The sequence below is a fragment of the Taeniopygia guttata genome, chromosome 2, assembly GCF_048771995.1.
Source record: "Taeniopygia guttata chromosome 2, bTaeGut7.mat, whole genome shotgun sequence".
In the NCBI taxonomy this organism is placed as follows: Eukaryota; Metazoa; Chordata; class Aves; order Passeriformes; family Estrildidae; genus Taeniopygia; species Taeniopygia guttata.
In genome coordinates this window covers 58,888,414-58,909,452 of record NC_133026.1, presented here as the reverse complement: position 1 = coordinate 58,909,452, position 21,039 = coordinate 58,888,414, and the positions used below count along the sequence as shown (strand labels likewise).

The window sequence follows — 21,039 nt, the reverse complement described above, 5'->3', positions numbered from 1 at the left end:
ACTCAAGCTATAAATTAATGATCGATATATACTTGAAAAACTGTCAGTAGATATTAAGAATAGGCAAGAATTCCTTATTTACTGAAGGACAAAAATATCCTGACTAGCCAAAATTGAAAGAGGGTGAGAGTATGTAATGTCCTCAAGTGTCCATTCCAGTTGTTTAGGAGGAATGCAAACAACTGAAAGGGAAATCATGTTAACAGAATCCATTCCATATTTTAAATGTAGCCACATAGGACAGAATGTAGTGAATCTTGTTAGTGCTACGTGAATACTCACACTAGAAGGATATGATCAATAACATCAACACCATTGCACTTCTGCACTGATCTTTACTCTCTAGATTGTAGTACTCTCATTAATTGGGCTTAAATTCTCCAAATCTCTGAGCACCCAGAAAGGACACATCATCTAGGAACAACAAATATAATGATGGATAGCACTGGTCTTAGTAATTAGGTATTATGTGAATGAAATTAGGTTTTTAGAGTCAGAGGATGCTTAAGGCTAGAGGAGACCCCCTGAGGTAATGTAGTCCAAACCTCTACTCAAAGCAGAGCCACAACACTGCAGATGCAGTGCAGTTGCACAAATGCTGAGTAGACGGAAAGGATCCCATGGCTTGCTTGCTAACATGCTGTTCATATAGCCCAGGATGCGGACAGCCATATTATCTCTGAGGCACATTGCTGACTCCTCTTCAGTTTGCTGTTTCCTAATCAGCCTAATTGTCATCTTGTACTGTTGAATGAGATTATTCTGCCCTAGCTGTATGAAATTCCATTTGCTTTGTCCTCTCCTGTTAAATGCCCATCAGCCCATCTTTCCAAGCTTGTCTGGATCACGGTGGCAGCCCTGCCATCCAGCATAATGGACATCAGCCATGACCCAGTATTTGCTGAATTTCTAAGGGTAGATTTGATTTTGTGTCATATTCCATGTCATTAACAAAGTCATTCAACAGTTTTGATGCAAGAGTCAGTCCCTAAAGAATACCACTAAATGAGCAGCTGCCAGAGATCCTTCCAAATTTCCATTCACTTTGTAGTCCTCTTATCCTGTCTCTATCTCACTGATATGCTTATAATGACACCGTGGTAGATGGGGTCAGAAGCCTTGCTGAAGTCAAGGAAAACAACATCTGCTCTCCGTGTTCACAGAGTTGGCTTTTTCAACATGATTTAGCAAGAGAATATTTTGCCTTGCTAAACTCATGAGAGCTGTTCCTGATCATTGTCTTGTCATCCATGCATTTATAAATGGCTTCTGTTGGATTTACTCCATAACATTGTCATGGACCAAGGTGAGGCTGACTACTTTGCAGTTCCCTAGTTCCTCCTTCTTGCTTTCTTGAAGATGACTGCGATGCTGGTCTTTTCAAACTTCAGCAAGTTCTCTGATTGGTATGACCTTTCCATTATGGTAAAGATCTTGCAGTGGCATTGGTCAGTTCCCTCAGTACCTCTGGATGCAATCTCTCTGCATCCCATAAATTTCTGTGCATCTAGATGACCCAGGTGCCCCCTAATGTATTTTTCTCTACTGTGGTTACTGTTTCACTGGCAAAGACTGCAAGCAGTACAAGGAGCTGAATAATATAAGAGCATACTCTACAACTTTTAAAAATAGAAAATCAAAATACATAGATAATTTTGGCCTTTTCTGTGTCCTGTATCAACATTTCCTTACTCTACTGAATAGTGAATCCACCTTGTACTTATATTTTTGCTGCTTCTATATTTATAGCGCTCAATATCCTCTAAAACTTAGTGATAAGAACATATAATTTTCTATTGGTTTTATTTTTCTTTACAAGTTTCAACCAACTCTATTTAGGATCAAAAACTGGAGGAGGGGGAGAACTACACAAAAAATTATACTTTTCTAGGCTGCTGATGTTAAAATACTAGCAAATAATCAATCTGCTTATTTTTCACTAATCTGAAGTCTACATTCAACAAAAATAGTACTTATTGAATATCTATAAATAAAAAAATTACAAAAGACATCACCATGGCTGACATGCATTTTCTGTTAAGCATTCTAAACTGTTTACTTTTCTTGTGCAATTTGAAATAATCCTAGAGCAGCACAAACAGATCTAAATTGGGCTACAACAGTTCCCCACTTCCTCCCTCTTTTTTGTAGCAGTTCCAACTTTCATTTGGCCTACCAGTGAATCAATTCAACTTACTGAGCTTTCAGGAATCTATTCTATTTCTTTTTTGCACTAGTTTTCTACTGAGTTTGCAAGTGAACTGACACATCAGAGAACCAAGATAAGCAAATGTACCAGAGCAAATGATGCAGTGACACTTAGACTTCCTTGATCTCTCAAGAAACTTCACCCTGAACTAGTATCGAAAGTAAAATGCCTGTCTAGATATTTGAAATTCTACACTTGTCTATACATTTTGTTTGTTCTTTTGATTTATTATTACACTAGTAGCTATAAGTAAATTAGAATTGCCTGTGAGTTATTGTTCAAATACAGGGTAAGAAAAAGTCCTCATCTAATGGACAGGGCGAAAGAAAGCCAGAGAAACAGAAGAACAGAATCTTCTCCAAATAGTGTCGGTATCTTAACTGAAGGCAGAGCTGAGGTCTTCGTAATTCAATTTTAATGCGTCTGCTAGAGAGAAAACAGGATTATGAGTGCATTTCCCACTCAGAAAAAGTCTGCTCCCTGCATATGACATTGGTCTTGTTCTCCTCCCTGGCTGGGAAGTATCTTCTAAATACTGATAAGGTTTTACAGTCCTCCTCCACAAAGTCAATAACAAAACTAGCAATTCACTTCCAGCCCCAACTTATTTTATTAAAACAATATTTAGTGAAGTTTGGCCTACAAACAGATAGATCTCCCAGTGCATGACTGGAAGTGCAAGGAAAAGGTTAAAAGCAAGGAATAATAAAACACCCACCATTTTATAGACATGATTCAACTTACAGAGGATTCTGATGAAAATACTTATTTCATCACAAACAGTAAACCTGACAGCTTTTGTTTGTTGGTTTTCTCTTTTCTTTTCTTTTCTTTTCTTTTCTTTTCTTTTCTTTTCTTTTCTTTTCTTTTCTTTTCTTTTCTTTTCTTTTCTTTTCTTTTCTTTTCTTTTCTTTTCTTTTCTTTTCTTTTCTTTTCTTTTCTTTTCTTTTCTTTTCTTTTCTTTCCTTTTCTTTTCTTTTCTTTCCTTTCCTTTCCTTTCCTTTCCTTTCCTTTCCTTTCCTTTCCTTTCCTTTCCTTTCCTTTCCTTTCCTTTCCTTTCCTTTCCTTTCCTTTCCTTTCCTTTCCTTTCCTTTCCTTTCCTTTCCTTTCCTTTCCTTTCCTTTCCTTTCCTTTCTTTTCTTTTCTTTTCTTTTCTTTTCTTTTCTTTTCTTTTCTTTTCTTTTCTTTTCTTTTCTTTTCTTTTCTTTTCTTTTCTTTTCTTTTCTTTTCTTTTCTTTTCTTTTCTTTTCTTTTCTTTTCTTTTCTTTTCTTTTCTTTTCTTTTCTTTTCTTTTCTTTTCTTTTCTTTCCTTTTCTTTCCTTTTCTTTTCTTTTCTTTTCTTTTCTTTCCTTTTCTTTTCTTTTCTTTTCTTTCCTTTTCTTTTCTTTCCTTTTCTTTCCTTTTCTTTTCTTTCCTTTCCTTTTCTTTCCTTTTCTTTCCTTTCCTTTCCTTTCCTTTCCTTTCCTTTCCTTTCCTTTCCTTTCCTTTCCTTTCCTTTCCTTTCCTTTCCTTTCCTTTCCTTTCCTTTCCTTTCCTTTCCTTTCCTTTCCTTTCCTTTCCTTTCCTTTCCTTTCCTTTCCTTTCCTTTCCTTTCCTTTCCTTTCCTTTCCTTTCCTTTCCTTTCCTTTCCTTTCCTTTCCTTTCCTTTCCTTTCCTTTCCTTTCCTTTCCTTTCCTTTCCTTTCCTTTCCTTTCCTTTCCTTTCCTTTCCTTTCCTTTCCTTTCCTTTCCTTTCCTTTCCTTTCCTTTCCTTTCCTTTCCTTTCCTTTCCTTTCCTTTCCTTTCCTTTCCTTTCCTTTCCTTTCCTTTCCTTTCCTTTCCTTTCCTTTCCTTTCCTTTCCTTTCCTTTCCTTTCCTTTCCTTTCCTTTCCTTTCCTTTCCTTTCCTTTCCTTTCCTTTCCTTTCCTTTCCTTTCCTTTCCTTTCCTTTCCTTTCCTTTCCTTTCCTTTCCTTTCCTTTCCTTTCCTTTCCTTTCCTTTCCTTTCCTTTCCTTTCCTTTCCTTTCCTTTCCTTTCCTTTCCTTTCCTTTCCTTTCCTTTCCTTTCCTTTCCTTTCCTTTCCTTTCCTTTCTTTCCTTTCTTTCCTTTCCTTTCCTTTCCTTTCCTTTCCTTTCCTTTCCTTTCCTTTCCTTTCCTTTCCTTTCCTTTCCTTTCCTTTCCTTTCCTTTCCTTTCCTTTCCTTTCCTTTCCTTTCCTTTCCTTTCCTTTCCTTTCCTTTCCTTTCCTTTCCTTTCCTTTCCTTTCCTTTCCTTTCCTTTCCTTTCCTTTCCTTTCCTTTCCTTTCCTTTCCTTTCCTTTCCTTTCCTTTCCTTTCCTTTCCTTTCCTTTCCTTTCCTTTCCTTTCCTTTCCTTTCCTTTCCTTTCCTTTCCTTTCTTTTCCTTTCCTTTCCTTTCCTTTCCTTTCTTTTCTTTTCTTTTCTTTTCTTTTCTTTTCTTTTCTTTTCTTTTCTTTTCTTTTCTTTTCTTTTCTTTTCTTTTCTTTTCTTTTCTTTTCTTTTCTTTTCTTTTCTTTTCTTTTCTTTTCTTTTCTTTTCTTTTCTTTTCTTTTCTTTTCTTTTTTTTCCATTAGCCTTATTTGTTCAATAAATTACAAAACTTAAGGAAATGCTGTTTGGGTTTTTTGAAGTCCTGGCTACGCAAGACCCTTGTATCAAGAGAAGTACGCATTAGCAAAGCTACACGTAGTTAATTTTAATGCTGGAACCATATGTTACTATGTCTCCTAGAGGAATGATAATGAAAAGCATTGAAATGCACGAAATTGCTCTTTATGTGGCAGGATGTTGGATGTGTCGGGGCTGCCAGGCCGGCCCCAGGCGGTGCCGGCGGCTGCAGCGGCCCCAGCGCAGGGCAGGGCTGAGCCCCTCAGCCCCGGGGAAAGCCTGGGCAAGGCAGGGAAAAACGCTGCCCGGCAGCCAGGGCTGAGCGAGGCACAGCGAGCGAGAAACAGCCCTGCGAGCCCCGAGGGGACAGCGGGAGCGGGGACAGGGCAGGAGAAGCCGGCAGGGATGGCCCCGCGGCCGTTGTTACAAAATTGTGAAAGTTAATTATTAAGTAAATTGATGCTATGGAACATTTAAGTTCTCCAACAGATGTTATAAACTAAAGCTTTTTTTTTTTTTTTTCCATTCTTTGAAAGATTGAAGATAGTTGGAGAAACAGAAATAATAAATGACATTAGAAATTTAGAGTTCCAAATTTTGTTTGCTTTATGATTCAAAACTGACTGTAATCGGCTATAAAGTCAATAGGACATACACCCACTTTTAATTCACTGATTGATAGGAATGTCTTTAAGTATATACTTAAGAGATTAAGCCTATACTTAAGAGATTAAATCTTCACTGCTGAATTACAGCCCTTTTAGGATGTTATGGCAGTAGTAGCATCATTGATCTTTGACAGGGATACACATAGTTAATTAATGTCTTAGAGGAATAGGTAAGATTTTCGAGCTCAAGTGCTTTTTTAGCTCTTTCCCTAATTATTTAGATCTGAAATGAGAGTACATTGTATTATATAAGTTCTCTAAGATGTACATCTGCAAAGAAGATGTCCAATCTAACCAGGCAAGCATTAAAAGTGGTTCTCCTTTACAATACCACTGTGATTTTCCATATCAGCTTGCTAAGGATCTTGAACTAAGTAGAACTACATTGGTGATGCATCCTCTTACAAACTTCCAAAGTCTTTTTCAGGAGTACGTCCTTGGTCTAACAGCAAGAATTTCAAAGTGGCTTAGATTTCAGCTAGAAATCATTGTTATAAATAGAGAATTTCCACTTGAAAAAGGAAGATTTTGCTTTAGAAGTCTGTCTTCTTCTGAGGAAGGAAAATTGATCTGGATGGCTGTTTTGGGGAAGGAAACATAGGGACAAATGCTAGAGAGTGTAGAATCTTAGCTGTTGACTGAAGCTTATTTGAGCATTACAGTAGTACAGTGATAAATAGATAGCAAATACTCTCTGAACTTTAAAATTGGGTCAGATGTCTTTCTCAAGCATATGTTCTAATACCATGAGTTATTTGTTATGGTGCATTTGTGGCTGAACAATGTCCAAAGGTCAGACTGGTTCATTGCATTGTTCTTATAGGATGTAAAATCTATGAGATTATGAGCTTTGGAGCTGAACCTTGCATACCAAAGTATTTGTTCTCCTATCTATAAAAATGGAGATCCATTATGTGAGAGACTTGACGTGCATCAGCCTGCTTTCTGAAATATTATGTATTAGATCCATTGTGAGAAAATTACCCTCTATGTATCTGGTGGTATACACATTGCATAAATTGACAGCTTTTGCAAAAATTCTCTACTCTTCTTTACTATGATATAGGCTGCTGTCTAATAGGTACTGTGCTATTTCCTCTCTACAGCACTGAACGTTAATGTCTACTTGATAAGATTTGATCTACAATGATGTATAACACTTTTGTACTTTAAAATTGTTGCTCCTGATTTGTACTTACATATTTTATTAGTTACTGGTTTTGATGTTTGGTACTTGCAAGGTGCTAGCAACAGTTTATGCTGTATTTGATTACATGGTTAGACAGTACATTTTAGTACAATATAGTGAAATTAGAACTACTCAAAAAATCTACTTAGCCTTCATCCTGGAAAGTCATGAGTGGTCTAAATATTCAACGTGCCCTTTTCATGTAGACATTCTGCCGAAATGTGCATAAACAAGGCTTTTATTTTATTCTTTTTTTCTGTAAAGAAGGAGTAAACTGAAATGACAAGATAAATCCTGTGTGAATATTCCCTCTGGGACTTTCAAGAAATGTAAAAAGAAACTTGATTAATTTCTTGTCCAGAGCATAAAGAGTGATAGAAGTTAGAAAAGAAAGACTGGAGCAAACAAAACAAGTAGAATTTAAAAGATTCAAGTATAGCTCTGTTTGGAGTTTTATTTTGCAAAATATATATATTTTTTTTTTGTCTCTCATCAGAAGACACTGGTTCCATAATAATCAAAATTCGCCATGAAGATATTTCAGGGATATATATATTAAAAACATGTATGTTCTTTCGGATGGATAGAACTGCTTGGTTTTGGAATCTGTTCCTTTCTCAGCCCTTACTTATAGCTAGGGGATCAGAACATGTGGATTTATGTTTCAATGACTGCAAAAGTCACCAGGTCACCTGGGGTGTGAAAAAATACTTATCAATGGTAGATTACTTGATTAGTTTGAAGAGACAGATAAAGGGCTGAACAAGCCTGATCTATATTAATAAAACACCAGGTGGCTAAAATACTTCTGGGGAAATAGCTAAGTCTGAGTCTCCCACTTCCTAAGTCAAGACCTTCCTTAACAGGATTTTTGGTATTTTCACTTCTGCAGAGTTAATCTCCTGAATCTGCAAAAATCTCACTCTCATCACACTCATAAAGAACTGAAAAAGCATTTTGGGCTTGAAAATGTACAAAGGCACAGGAGACATTTTCAACGCAGGTCTAATGACCTGGGTAACAGGGAAAAGACTGGACTTGAATCCCTGATGTTACCATCACATAAGTCCTAACAAACATTCAAAGTCACAGTGCTTGTAATTATCAACAATTTTTGCACAGGTAGTCTGAAGTTTTCTTTCATTTTGTAAGTTATCTCAGTTTCTTTATCTATGCCTTTTTCAAAACAGATTTTCAAATGTTATTGTAATTTCCTGGTTATTAATAGATCAAAAATATAAGGAGATCACAGTTTTCAAACACTTTATTTTCAGAGTTTTGCTCTTGATCTCAGGAAATAAAGAAAATTAAGTGTAAAATTATTGTATCGGTCTTTAAAAACTTTAGCTTCATTTTGAAGATCCAAATCAATTTTGACCTTAGAATATTTGTTTGCTCCTTTTACAAATTCTTCAGCATATATTTTCACAGATTGCAGGCTACTGTCAGTAAGTACTAACTTATCACCAAGTACCAAGGCTAACACCAAGTAAAACCCTGTTACATTTAAACCCTTTTTTACTTTTTTCATCTTCTGCATGAGGAAGATTATAGTATGGAAGAAAACATGAGTTTTGAAAGGTACATCACAAAGTAACTCTTAAAGATGATGGCCACTAATGGTGACACCAACTGCTGTTACTCAAGATCAGATAATCACTAGATTAAGCAGGTGACAATCTTCAACCTTGTCTCAAATTTATGTGAAATAAATATTTTTTGAATTTTAGCTGGTCTGTGTTTTACTAACTCATGAAGGCTCATCATGAGCTCTACCTAAATGAGTCCTTACTGTAAGTGCTTCTCATAAATTTAGAAGAAATTACAGAGAATATTATTTACAGTGCTTTTTACATAAAAGTGTTAATGACCTTTTCAATCTTTCTCTAACCTAGAGCTATAAATACAGGCTAACTTGAGAAGCTGTCAGTTTTTCTGTGGTTACATTGGCATAACTATGTCAGCAGTGCTTCAGAGCAGGCAGTGTATACACTAGCAGAAGGAATTTCTCCCTCAGTAGTTTTACTACCTCCATGCAAAATATGCTATAAGCTAGCAAACCTATTCTGGTGGAAAAGCTGCATTTATGTGAGGGAAGAAGAATGATTTCAGCTAGAGTATGGTTTTCTCACATTATACTGACAATACTAGGCAGCAAATCTTGTAGATCAAGCTTAGGTGTTGTCCTTGGTTTCTTGGTCCATTTCCATCCATATACCATCTTCCTGCCTAGCCAACCTCAGCACAAGGAGCTTAATTTAAAACCAGTATAGAACAATAAAAAATAAATTATTCCTATGCATAGCTGAATGAGATGAATTTTCTTAATTTTATATTCAGCCAAGTGGCTTCTTCCCATGCATTAAGCTATGTAAATTGGTGTTTCCAAATATTCTTCCTAAACAGTAAGTAATGAAAATAATATTCCCCTGTAACTGTAATTCCTAAACCAGTAAAGGCTACAATTCTTTTGAAGGAAAAAAAAAAAATAAAGAAGGAAGAAATAATCTCTTTGTGTTTCTTGGAGTACAAAGTTCTGTATCAACAGTAAAATCAAAACACAGCATAATTGGTGAATGCAGAGAATGTGATCCTTAGCTGGGTTACAAAGCACTGAAACACTGAAATACAGTTTTTTGTTGTATTTTCGTGACACTGGTATAAAGAGGAATAGGATTTCACCCAAAACAATAATGAAAATCTTCATGCCTTTCAAGAGCTTCTCTGTCCTTATTCATCCATATGTATTTTAAATATAAAACCAAATGTAGCTGGGTAGTTCGTGGAGTAGACTGATACTGTGTGATTTCCTGTGCTAACTGCAATAGTCCAGCTGTGGCATGTTGGCATTTTTGTTGACATTTTTTTTGATGTACCCATATTTCCAGGCAGATAACTCTCTGGTATAACAATTCTCAGAATGGTCTACTGCACAAAGTCTGAGAAGTTTGGGCAGTTCCAACCTCAAGTGTCTCTCAAGGATCTTGTAATTTGTCTTTGATACATTATTGGAGCTCTCTCATTTCATGGTATTAAGTAACTTCCTCAGGCAGAGGATGCCTTTTTTCCAGACTCGTTCCTTTGAGATCTGGGCAGCAAGTTTGGGTTTAATCCTCTTCCATCTTCATTGCAGTTTTACTGGAAGCAGCTGTTACTCCTTCTTTAACAGTTTGCTGGCTGTCAGGCAGCCTGAGGGACCCACCATATGACATCTGTCCTGGGTTCTAAATATACACCTGCACAATGTGTTTTCTTGGGGCAAGAATAGAGCAAAGGGACTTATGCTTCCTTTTGCACAAATGTATTTTCATCTCTCGACAGAAAAACTTTTATTTATTCCCTGTATTTATACTTAGAAACTTTTCATCTTTTGATTAGAAGGGTTAATTCTACTTTTTGTATAGTCTGGAATGTAGTACAGATTCATTGCCTGCTTTACTAGACATAAACTTTAACACTACAAAATATAAATCTGTTGCTCTTTAAATCTCATTACAGCTCTCTACAGAACATTTAGGCAAATTTTGGTTAAGAGAATAAGAGAGCCCATGGACATATCCCATGACCTAACTATCATGCTATTAGAAGTAGTCTCAGAAAAGATGTGTGTAAAGTGGCAACATTTTTGCAGAACAGAAGATAATAGTAAGATTAAGCATGATAGTGTACATGTCAGCCATAAATGTAAAAATGTCAAAAAGTGGAAGAAAGTTCGCTAGCATGATAGGGACAAAAAAATGCTAACAATACAGAAACCTGTTATTACATTTTTTGTTTCCTGGACTGTATGACAGACTGATGGGTCATGGTAATAGAATCAAAAATGAAGGCTAGAGAACAACACTTCACCAAAAGAAAAAAAGAAAAAAAAAGTCTAGAATAATAGTACTTGTCAAAGAAAATTTTGAATATATGTGATACATATTACTTCTTGCAAAGTTGAACAGTGAATTTGTAGCTATTTTACTTGTATAAGGCTTTCTCAGTCTTAAAGACACTCAAGTCCACACTGTGCAAAAATTATATTAAAATAATATTTTAAAGAGGGAGGGAATTTACTCAGCACCTTAATTAAAAAAGCAGTAGAAATCTCAAATAAGCTAATTCGATAGTAGCTTATCAAAAATATTCTTTAGTGCTGTTATATTTACTTATAAGATGCTGATATTAGATATTGGAGATTGAAATTACCAAAATTATTAATCAGAAGTTTCTGTTCTTCATTCTGGTGTCTTCAATTGTGATGTGTAAACAGAATGGAATTTACCCATTAAGATTATTTTTTAGACCTTGTCTTTCATGTTGGAACATGTTAGAACATTTATTATTACAATCAAGTATTTGTTTTCTCAGATAACAGTATGTAGTAATTTGACCCTTGTAAACTCATTTTTGGCAAGTATTTCCATAAGCTATCCTGGTTATTTCTAAAGATTGTATATCAGTAGCAAATCTCTCAAAAGTGTTGCTAATATCTGCTATTTATAAGATAGGGAGGGAAGGATTTATATAACTAACTAGAAACCTCCTTTACATTTTTCCTCTTGTTTACAAATATTGTAATACAATCACTGAACAACAGCAATAACAAATGACATATGGCTTAGATGAGGCTATAAAAGTAGTCAAAGATAAAGGTGAGGCAAATAGTTGTGAACTGCTTGAAAAAGATATACTAAGCTCTAGCATAGGTTAGGTCCTGACCATCATCCTATTTTCAGGACCAGGCTGAGATATTTACATAGCATAAGTAGTGTGAGAGATCTCTAAAAGTAGCTCAGAGCATCTATTCCTGCTAAAGCTCTGAGCACCTCCATCCACATTGCTTATTTTCCAGTAGAAATTCACTGTGATTTCTGAGATCCTGAAGGCACAGAGCAGGTGTAACCCTCATTTTGAAAGCTGATCAAGAGCATGTTAGAGGATGTAAACAGCAACAAGGAAACAAAAAATTAGTCCAGCACACACAATTCTATCTGGATGGTATTTTAAATAGCTAAAACCCAAACAACACACCCCTCTCAAAAGAAAATAAATGAAACCAAAAGATCCATAAAAGAGCTTAAAGGATTGTTATAGTTTACAACCAGGTCTAATTGAATGGACAAACAGCAGTGCAAGCAGCTGCATTGCTGCATTGGGTGATTCACTGTAAACATAAAGATACACTGTACTGCAGGTGTTTGACGTTGGAGGAATTATATGGAAAACCATTTGATGGGGAATAAATGTTTGAATACAGAAAGTATTTTCACATACACTTGGAAGTTCCGCTAAGTCATATCCAAGAAGAACCTTTTTCACTGATCAACACACTTTCAAGAATATTGAGGATATGTCTGTTATTAGGACCTGTTTCACTAAAGAGTATGTGATTTGTTGAAGATTTGAAACCTTTAACTTCCTCTAGAACTTCAAATGGGTAATAAAAACCCAAAGCATAAGTTATCTGTAGTAATTCTTGAAGTGGAGCCCAACACAGGAATGATTGAAACTAAAAGTGCATGTTGTTGAAACATTTCAGGCCTAGAGGCAGATTTCAGGATGAACAAATGAAAGGAGTAGAGCTCAGAGGAGCTGAAGTCACACTTCTGATTTGGATTTGTGAACACAGATGGCTGGGTTGAGGCTGTGGTCTGGAATTATTCCACAGTTCAGTTCATCTTTTTATTTGGGCTTCTGCTAGCAGAAGTAGGAATTGGCTAAATTAATTGCTGTTTCCTTGTTGCCCAATACTGTTAGCTTTAATAATCTAGTCTATTTTCAAGACATACCAACAGTATATTCATGTACTTTTCATCTCTTTACATCAGTCTAAGAATTTCAGTCAATTTGCCTTACCATACTGCACGTACATAGCTACGCTATTTATTGATTCCTCACTTCCACCCCCAAATGGCCTATAAAACCTCTCAAAACAAAGAGTATGATTTACAAGGCAATCTCAGCAAGAAACAGCAAATGGTCTCATACATTTAAATGCCCCTGTAAGATCAAGTAAATATACTGGGCAAAATATAGGTTGTTCTGTACAAATCTGAAGTGTGCTTCAGGCACATTTTTATGTATAGAGATCACATAGAGGTGACCTACTCTCAGACGTAAAAAATGTTTATTGTCAGGGACCAAAATCAGGGTAATGAGTGTTTCTTGTTTCCTCATAAAAATAATGCTAGGGAAATGTGTGATTGGTAAGCTGAGCTAAGTCTCAGATAGGGTCTGTTTCCTGCAGAAATCATTGTTGAAATTGTTTCAACAATCCATTTCAAAATCATTGTTTCATTGCAGAAATCATTGCTCCAGATTCAAGGTGCCCTGATTACTTGGAACAACACACTCTACCACTTATGACATGGAATAGAAATGTTTGAATGGTGCTGTTTAAAGCAGTGATTCAGTTCCTATACATTTCGAGATAGATTAGTGGGGTCACTAATGGAGTTGGAATGCAATATAAGAAACAAAAGTATTTGCTTTCTGTTGAGACCTTGGATAGGTGGCAACAATGAGCATGAAGTGAGAAATCGTCATGAATGTGGCAGTAGCACTCCTAAGGAAAATTTTGTGCTGTGATACTTTTCTTGGCCTCATAATATTACTTTCAAGGTCAGCCTTGGGGTCTATATAAAAATAGAGAAAAATTATAGTAAAAACTACATTTTTTTCTAATTGTCAGAATTTATCTTATCACATCTTTTTCTATAAAATGAGAAAAATAAGTGAGGCTTGCTGAATTGTATTCAATATGCACTATGTCCTGCATAGTCACATCTAAAACAACATTGAGTCTTGTAAGAAAATACTGAATGAGTAAGATTTAAAAAGAGCCTGAACTAAAGTTCTTAAATGTATGTTTAATCATTTAATTAAAGCCTTTGGTAGTTTTGGATGGGTTAATGTCCTTCACAGTAATTAACAAGGGGCTGGGTTTTGCATCTGTGCTGGAAACAGTGTTGATAAACAAAGATATTTTAGTTATTACTGAGCAGGGCTTGCACAGAGCCGAGACCCTTTCTGCTCCTCACACTGCCCACAGTGAGGAGGCTGGGAGTAAACAAGGAGATGGAGAAGACACAGCTGGGACATCTGGTCCCAAAGGGATATTCCAGACCACCTGGTGTCATGCTCAACATACAAAGCTGAGAACGAAGGAGGAAGGGGATGTTCATTGTGATGGTGCTTGTCTTCTCAAGTCACCTTTAAGGCGTGATGGAGCCTGACTTTCTGGGAGGTGGCTGCACATGGGAAGTGATGAATCAAGTCCTTGTTTTCCTTTGCTGTGGGTGTGGCTTTTCCTTTCTCTCTTAAACTGTCTTTATCTCAATCCATGAGTTGTCTCACTTTCACCACATTTTTATTCTCACTCTCACCCCACCAGAGAAGGAATGGCTGGAATGGCTGTGTGGGGCTTAGTTGCCAACTGGGTTTAAACTATTAAAACTATTGTTTTAAGATGATAAAATGTGTAGCTTTCTGTCATGGGACTGGTTTTTGTGTTCTTTTGAAAGAAAAAAATTATATTCAAAAGTATTTAAGTATTAAAACTTTAAAAAGAAATTTAATAACATGCTATAGTGGAATTCTAATTAGCACAATGCAACTTTTTAGAATCCAGGTATTAATTCCCAAGAATCAAGATATTAAATAATTCAGGCTAGGTGTGTAAATAATGTACTTGCTAACAATAAGTTTACTTGATTCTGAGAATAACTGGTATAAAGTAGTGGAATTATTCCAAAAAGATGAAGATAAACTGAAGAGGAAGCATAATGAAAAAGAATGTGAAAAATATGAAGAAAAATAGACATATTAATGTATAATTAAAATTTTAATTGCAGTAAATAAAGTATGTTAAATATCAACCTATAAATATGTAAAATTACATAGCTTAATTTTACTCAAGGGATTGGAGAATATTTTCAGACTTTAGTTCCTAAATAGCAAATATGTTTGGGGTTTTTTTAATGTCAGGTTTAATCCTGAATGATACTACTCAGGAATCTGTGGCAATACAGCAAGATACATTCAGATGTCTATGATATCCCAATGTCTAAATGTGGTGTATAGACAAACACGTGCTATTTTTTACATCTTGCGGACAGAATTCAATACTTTTGCTTTCAACACTAAACAGCAAAATAAATAAACCAGCTGTATACAGGGTTACATGTGGATGAAGAGAGTTACAATTCCATTTATTTTTGTATTTTAAGGATATAAAGGGATAAAAATCAAAGGAAATCTCTCAACAATGGTATTATCAGATGATGAAACTTTTTTGAAGGAGATTACAAGGTATTTATAAAGGTCAACACCAAGTAGAATTTCAGGTCTTAACATTAATCAACTCATAAAACTTTTTTGGAGGTACAAAAATATATGATATCTACCAGCTATTCCCTCTTGCTGAGTCCATTGTTTACTCACAGTACTGTATGATTGCCACTTTGAATTAAACACCTTTTCACACCATTTGCTGTGCAGATGGCAAAGTGCTCTGAGTATGACAGAGCTGAAACACCAGGAGTGCCGAGCAGTGCACTGGAAATACATCACAATAAGCAGATACCTATTATCTACTCTTGACTTGGCTGTAATCTCCTCCTCCAAATCCTTGTCTATCTCCTCTTCCCTTTCACTTTTTTTCTCAAAATACACTACTCTGCACTTCTCTTAGAAAGCTTTGGAGAGGAGATCTCTGTCAAAGTCGAGACCACCCTCTGTAAAGTTCAATAGTTTGACACTTTGCACCTCTCACTGCCTGGCATCCAGCAGTGGGTATCATCTCTTCTGTGCTCTTAGCTGTGAACATGTTTGTCAGTGGTGTGAGAGAAAGAGCTTCCTAAAGCAGCTGTAGAGCAAGTCCTGTGGTGCTTCCCATGCCCCTGGGCCATCCAGATTCTTCCAGCTGCTGCTCTGGAATGATGGGTACAAAAGCAGGGACATTGCATTGCCTCTCCTCCATGTATCCTCCTGATTCTGTGGTTTTCACATCTCATTTACAGCTTCACTCATCCCTTTCTCAGACTTCATATCTTGCTCTCAGCTTAAACCCTTGTACCAGATTTTCAAATGGTCATTTCCTAGCCAGATACCAAGAATTGTTGTCTATCACCCTGCTCATTCTGCCCATCAAACATCCTTGACAGTTAATAATATTTTTCTCCATGAGATATTCTCTGTATTACATTAACTTCTGAGCCTATGCTCTTTCCTGTGCCTACCCCTAGGTTTTTAGTAACTCTTTTCTTGGTGAGTCTTTTCAAGGACTTTTTCTTCTTCAAATTCCCATGTTTCCTGGAGTTCAGTCACAACTCTTCATTCTCCATATTTCTTAAGTTAACTTCAATCATCGATGCATATTTAACTCTGAACATTTTGCAGGCAATGAACTGCTTTAATTCCATGCTCCTAAAGACTATCTTAAATTCTCATCTTGTCTCTTTAACATAAACAACTAACACTTCAGACTTCCTTCTTTCTCCCAATCCACTTTCTATCCCTCACCTCACTTCATGCTTCAACGCTTCCTTTGACATAATCAGATTTGGACATATTTCATCATACACAAATCAAGGCTGTGTTAGATATGTACAGGCTTTCTGTATACTGTTTTCAGCTTTAGGTTTTGATAAAATGGCACCTTGCCATCTCCTTGCAACACCTTTCACAGGTATAAGAACAGAATAATTTTCAACTGTCCTCCTTCAGAATGCCACTTATAGAATTTAATCCCAGCTTCCCATTTGCCCATTTCTCTACTTGTTGTGTTTTCATTATGTCAAACATACTACTTGTTTTCATTCCCAGGGCTCTCCAAGTATTGATTTATTTAAAAGTAAAATTTCTATTTTCTTTCTACAGAATAATTTTCTATTACATCTTCTTTCTATTGAAATAGTCCATAATCATCTGGCCTTATCATACTTTAAATCTGCCTTAAAGATCCTTCTTTTTAAAGACAGTTCTAATGAACAAGAAGCTTATGAGAAAGATGAGGAGAGACTTTTTAGTAGGGCCAAATGATAAAGGTTTTAAACTGAAGGAGGGTGGCTCTGTTTAGAGATAAGGAAGACACTTTTACAATGAAGGTTGGGGAACAGCTGAGGGTAGTGTTGAAACAGGCTTCCCAGAAAGGTGGTAGATGCTGCATCCCTGCAAACATTTAAGATCAGGCTGGACAGAGCTCTCAGCAACTTGATCTAATCAATGATGTCCCTGCACAGTAGAGGAGGGTTTGGACTTAGAAGACCTTTAAAGGTCCCTTCCTACCCAAACTACTTTATGATTCTATAACATGAAAATGTTATACTTCTGCTGTACCAAGATCTTTCATTCTCTTGTGCTCTTCAGATTGACTGTCACACACTGTTACTTCTTGTTATAGTCTATAAGCTCTTTGAAGATTGGATGACCTTTCCATTTTGTTTGGGGTCAGTATGTTCCCGGTTCATTTCAATATTCTTTTCCCTTCATGAATTGCCTCCCAAAATTGCTGTTTTTACTGGGCCATTGTTATTGTTCCAGAAAAAAATCCATAAAATGTTTATCACTTTCTCAATTTACTAATAAACAAAATTTTTGGAATAAAATAACATAATTTAGTATACATTTTGGCAGGCCTCAGATTTATTACATGGGTGAGTTATTATCACGCTATCACAAAGAACAGGAAGCCAAAATTTAAATGCATTATGGACATGTTTATGTCTGGATTTCAGACCAGAACTGGAAGATGATCTCAGCTTACTGGGGAGTTCTCAGAGACAATTCATACAAGTGACTGTTTAGGCGCACTTTAAGCAAGAGTGGAATACTCTGCTGTGTCCTGCAGAGGAGAATGAGCTCAAACAACATGCTAAAGGAAGGGGAAGACTGAATAAAAAGCTAAAAATACCCTGCTACTTTTTTTTGCTAGGTGAGAAAAAAAAAGAGACCAATTAATGCTGAAGAAAAAAAAATTCTATTTACAGATTTCAGAAAGGAAATAGATGTGAATCAAACTACATCTACGGACAGAAGCAATAACTCAAACTTGTTATTGGGGAATAACTGTACAAACTTATAAAACTGAAAAAAAAATCTTTCTATCACATCTAAAAAAATGACACAAAAAACACCTTCAGAAACACTCTTGCTTGTAGGGACTTATAATTAATAATGCATTCTACTTTTCCAAGAAATCTTTTTGACAAAAATGGTATGTGATATGAATATATAGTATCACCCTCTCCTCACTCAGCATAAATATATATTCTAAGAAAATTAATCATTATAAAGTCATCTAAAATGGGGAAGGGGGTGGGGTGTTTTTTGTCATTCGGAACTAAGAGGAAATTATTTTCTAAAAGTTGTAGTAAAAAGAAAAGAATATTAGAAGTGCAACCACAGTAATTAACAGTGACTAAATTTAAAGCTGTTGCAACAATAAGTTAGTGAAGTACTTGGAAGGTTATTTTTTTCAGACTTCTAGCTTACTAAAACAGGTTTCCTCATCCATTTAATGACATCCATGGATCCCTGTAAGGAAGACAGAACTGCATAATAGTATATCTACCTACAAGATTCTTCTCTAAGCAGTCTGAGCAAACTCAGCTTTTCTTAAGCTTAATGAAAGAGCCTAAACTTCCTATTCTGGAATACTGGCTCCTGCTGCCTCATGTTGTGTGTAAAGATGTGTCAGAATTGAATTTGCTGTTTATCTGTTTTAAAGGCACTAAAAGTCAGGAAATGTAATATTTTGTTTATTTCAAGTGAGCTATTCAGCTTTGCTCAAGCATAGAAATAATCTGAAATACTGTGCACCATTATTGATATCCTAACAGGAAGGAAACCCTCTTTGTTCAAGAGCCCACACCTGCCCATCCACACTATGCAAGACTGAAGACTGATCCCTATTGCATACATTTTCATAGGTAATTTAAGGCATGATCTACTAGCCAGTTACACCTGAGGCCCAAGAACAATCATCTTTTTAGTGAAACAAAGAAAATCTAATTGGAGAGCAGATTAGTCAAGAGCAGCAGCAGGGTGTAGCACCCTCCTGACCTGGCTCCTCATGCCTTGGGAAACACCAGCTCTCTTTCTCTGGTGTCAAACAGGAAAGCCTCCCCATAAGTCTCTGAGTCCATAACTGGAATAGCAGAGGTTAAATAATCTATGTAGTGTGAGTAAGGAAAACACACACCAGTCTTAAACTCTTTATTTTAGAATGTTAGCAGTTATCTGAAAAATACTGCTAGTTTTTATGTGAGATGTGCTATTTTTTCCTGCTGAAATAAATCCATTTTGATGTCAACAAAGAGAAATAGCATGATTTATCTGTACTGAGATGCCTACTATAGCATTACATTAATTATTTTCTGGAAGCATTTATTTCTCTTTAATGACTATAGAGAAAGAGCCGAGGGTGATTCCAATGTAGAACTCCGGGCAATAAATATACTTGGATCAGTGAAACCCAGATCGGCATGGCAGTCAACTCCAGGTGTTTAACTACAGCTCACCTGGGACAAGCCCCTTAGTCAGATTAGCCATAACTCACAAACTGGTTTAGCAGGGTTTTACTTGTGTTCATTCAGCCTGTGGAAGTACCAGTAAGAAAACCACCAAAAATAAATACTTCTTGGGAAGCCCAGAACTCTTGAGTTGTATCAAGATCTGTGCATTGCAACTGGACACAACCAAATCTCTTACCTGGACTCTGCATCAAACAGGAATTGCTTTTCTTTTTGTCATGCCCAGCTCTGGAGATGCTGTCCAGCATTTACGGCCAGATATGCAGGAAACCTTATCCTTTCCTCTCATTGGGATGAGCCATTTCAAAGGATGCAGGTATCATAGATCTTCCTATGTAGAACCTAGGCATCTAGCTGGGGAGTAGAAGGGTCTTGCTGTTAATTTAATAATGAATTTTATCATGAATGGTGGTAAGTTTATGAGTCAATGGCTCACTGTTTAACAACATGAACTCAAGATCCCCATCTTTCAGTACCTTGTACTACTGAGATGAAACAGATGGCAAAGCTAATGGATTTGAAATTAAACCCCTCAGCCCAGGCTTACACCTAACTGCATCACCTTTTACTGTCTTATGACTGGCTGCAGAGAAGGAAAGTCTTAAGATTTTTTATTTGTAGAGTACCTGAGTACAAGGAATGGGAAGGAGTGCTACTGCATTGCTAAGGCTACAGGAGAGGAGACATGCTTCTGAGAAGATGAACAACATCATGGATGAGTTTTCATCTTTTCTTGAAGCATGAGCTTTTTTTTTTTCTCTAAGCATGACTATGCTGAGGTACAAATTTGTGTTTCTAACTCAGCTAAGTCACACTGTAAAAAGACTTTCACCCATTCCTACAGTTTCAGCCATATAATTTTAAAATGATTGATTTTTTCATCAACACTAAACTTGATTGCAGGCTGCTTTAAAATGAAATAGATTTCTTCTAAAAGGGAATTAAGTTATATAAAATAAAAATAATCTGTTTCCTTCCAACAATTTAATTACTTATTTAATGTGTTTTACTCCAAAAAAAAACCTGGTGTATGCATTATATTTTCAACACCCAGTAGTCTGAACAGGCAAAGTTTAGTTAATAATTTTCATCATAAAAACTTAAATGTTATATGCAAAGGATCCTTATCTTTCTAATTCTTAAAAGTGTATATAGATGAAAATTTCTTTGTGCCATAGGGATAAATTATATAAATTTTGACTGTGATAATTCTTACCTTGCACTGGGACTAGACTTTTCTTTAGAGAAACAGAACTCAGCATTGAAGTTCAATGTTTGCAAAGTTTTGGAATATTTTGCCTGTAATACAGTCAAAACTCCAACATTTTTGGTACCACATAATCAAATAGCATAACATAGTCCTCAATTTATAACAGGTTTGCAATTGTGACAGAACAAGAGATTTTTTTTTGTAGGTGTGGTTTAATGTAGGGTAGTGTTGCCAGACAGAAATATCACTGCATCTGGTAACTATAAAAATGTGTGTGATCTTCCTTGAAAATTTACTTTACTGAAATTAATGCAAATCTGTATTTTGCTTTAGTTTGGTTGTTTTTCTTAATAGCTTATTGTTTTTTTTTTTTCCTTCCTTGATTACAAGGAATTTATATTAAAATTTTACAGTAAGTTTAAAGTACTAGAAATACCTGGATTTTATTATATCCATCACTCTTTAAAATAAGAAATTAGAGTTCCTCCTTTACCCTCTCCTTCCAACAAAATAAAGGAGAATTGTGAATAAAAGTAACCAAACCAGAAAACTTCAGCATATTTTGGTTTGGGTAGCTAATTCATTCTTACATCATTAATCATTAATCATTGTAATTCTGTCATTTTTTAAATAACATGAGTAGC

General features: G+C 35.9%; 2 long non-coding RNA genes across 3 annotated transcripts in view; one reads left to right on the top strand and one right to left on the bottom strand.

Annotated features, from left to right (window-relative positions):
* LOC116807831 (uncharacterized) overlaps positions 1-21,039 on the bottom strand; it is a 70,265-nt gene that overhangs the window by 13,156 nt on the left and 36,070 nt on the right. Inside the window, exon 4 of the long non-coding RNA XR_012053853.1 lies at positions 19,364-19,539. This is a non-coding gene — a long non-coding RNA (uncharacterized lncRNA). The remainder of the gene's footprint in view (positions 1-19,363; positions 19,540-21,039) is intronic.
* LOC140682308 (uncharacterized) overlaps positions 1-21,039 on the top strand; it is an 84,173-nt gene that overhangs the window by 52,233 nt on the left and 10,901 nt on the right. The window lies entirely within an intron of this gene.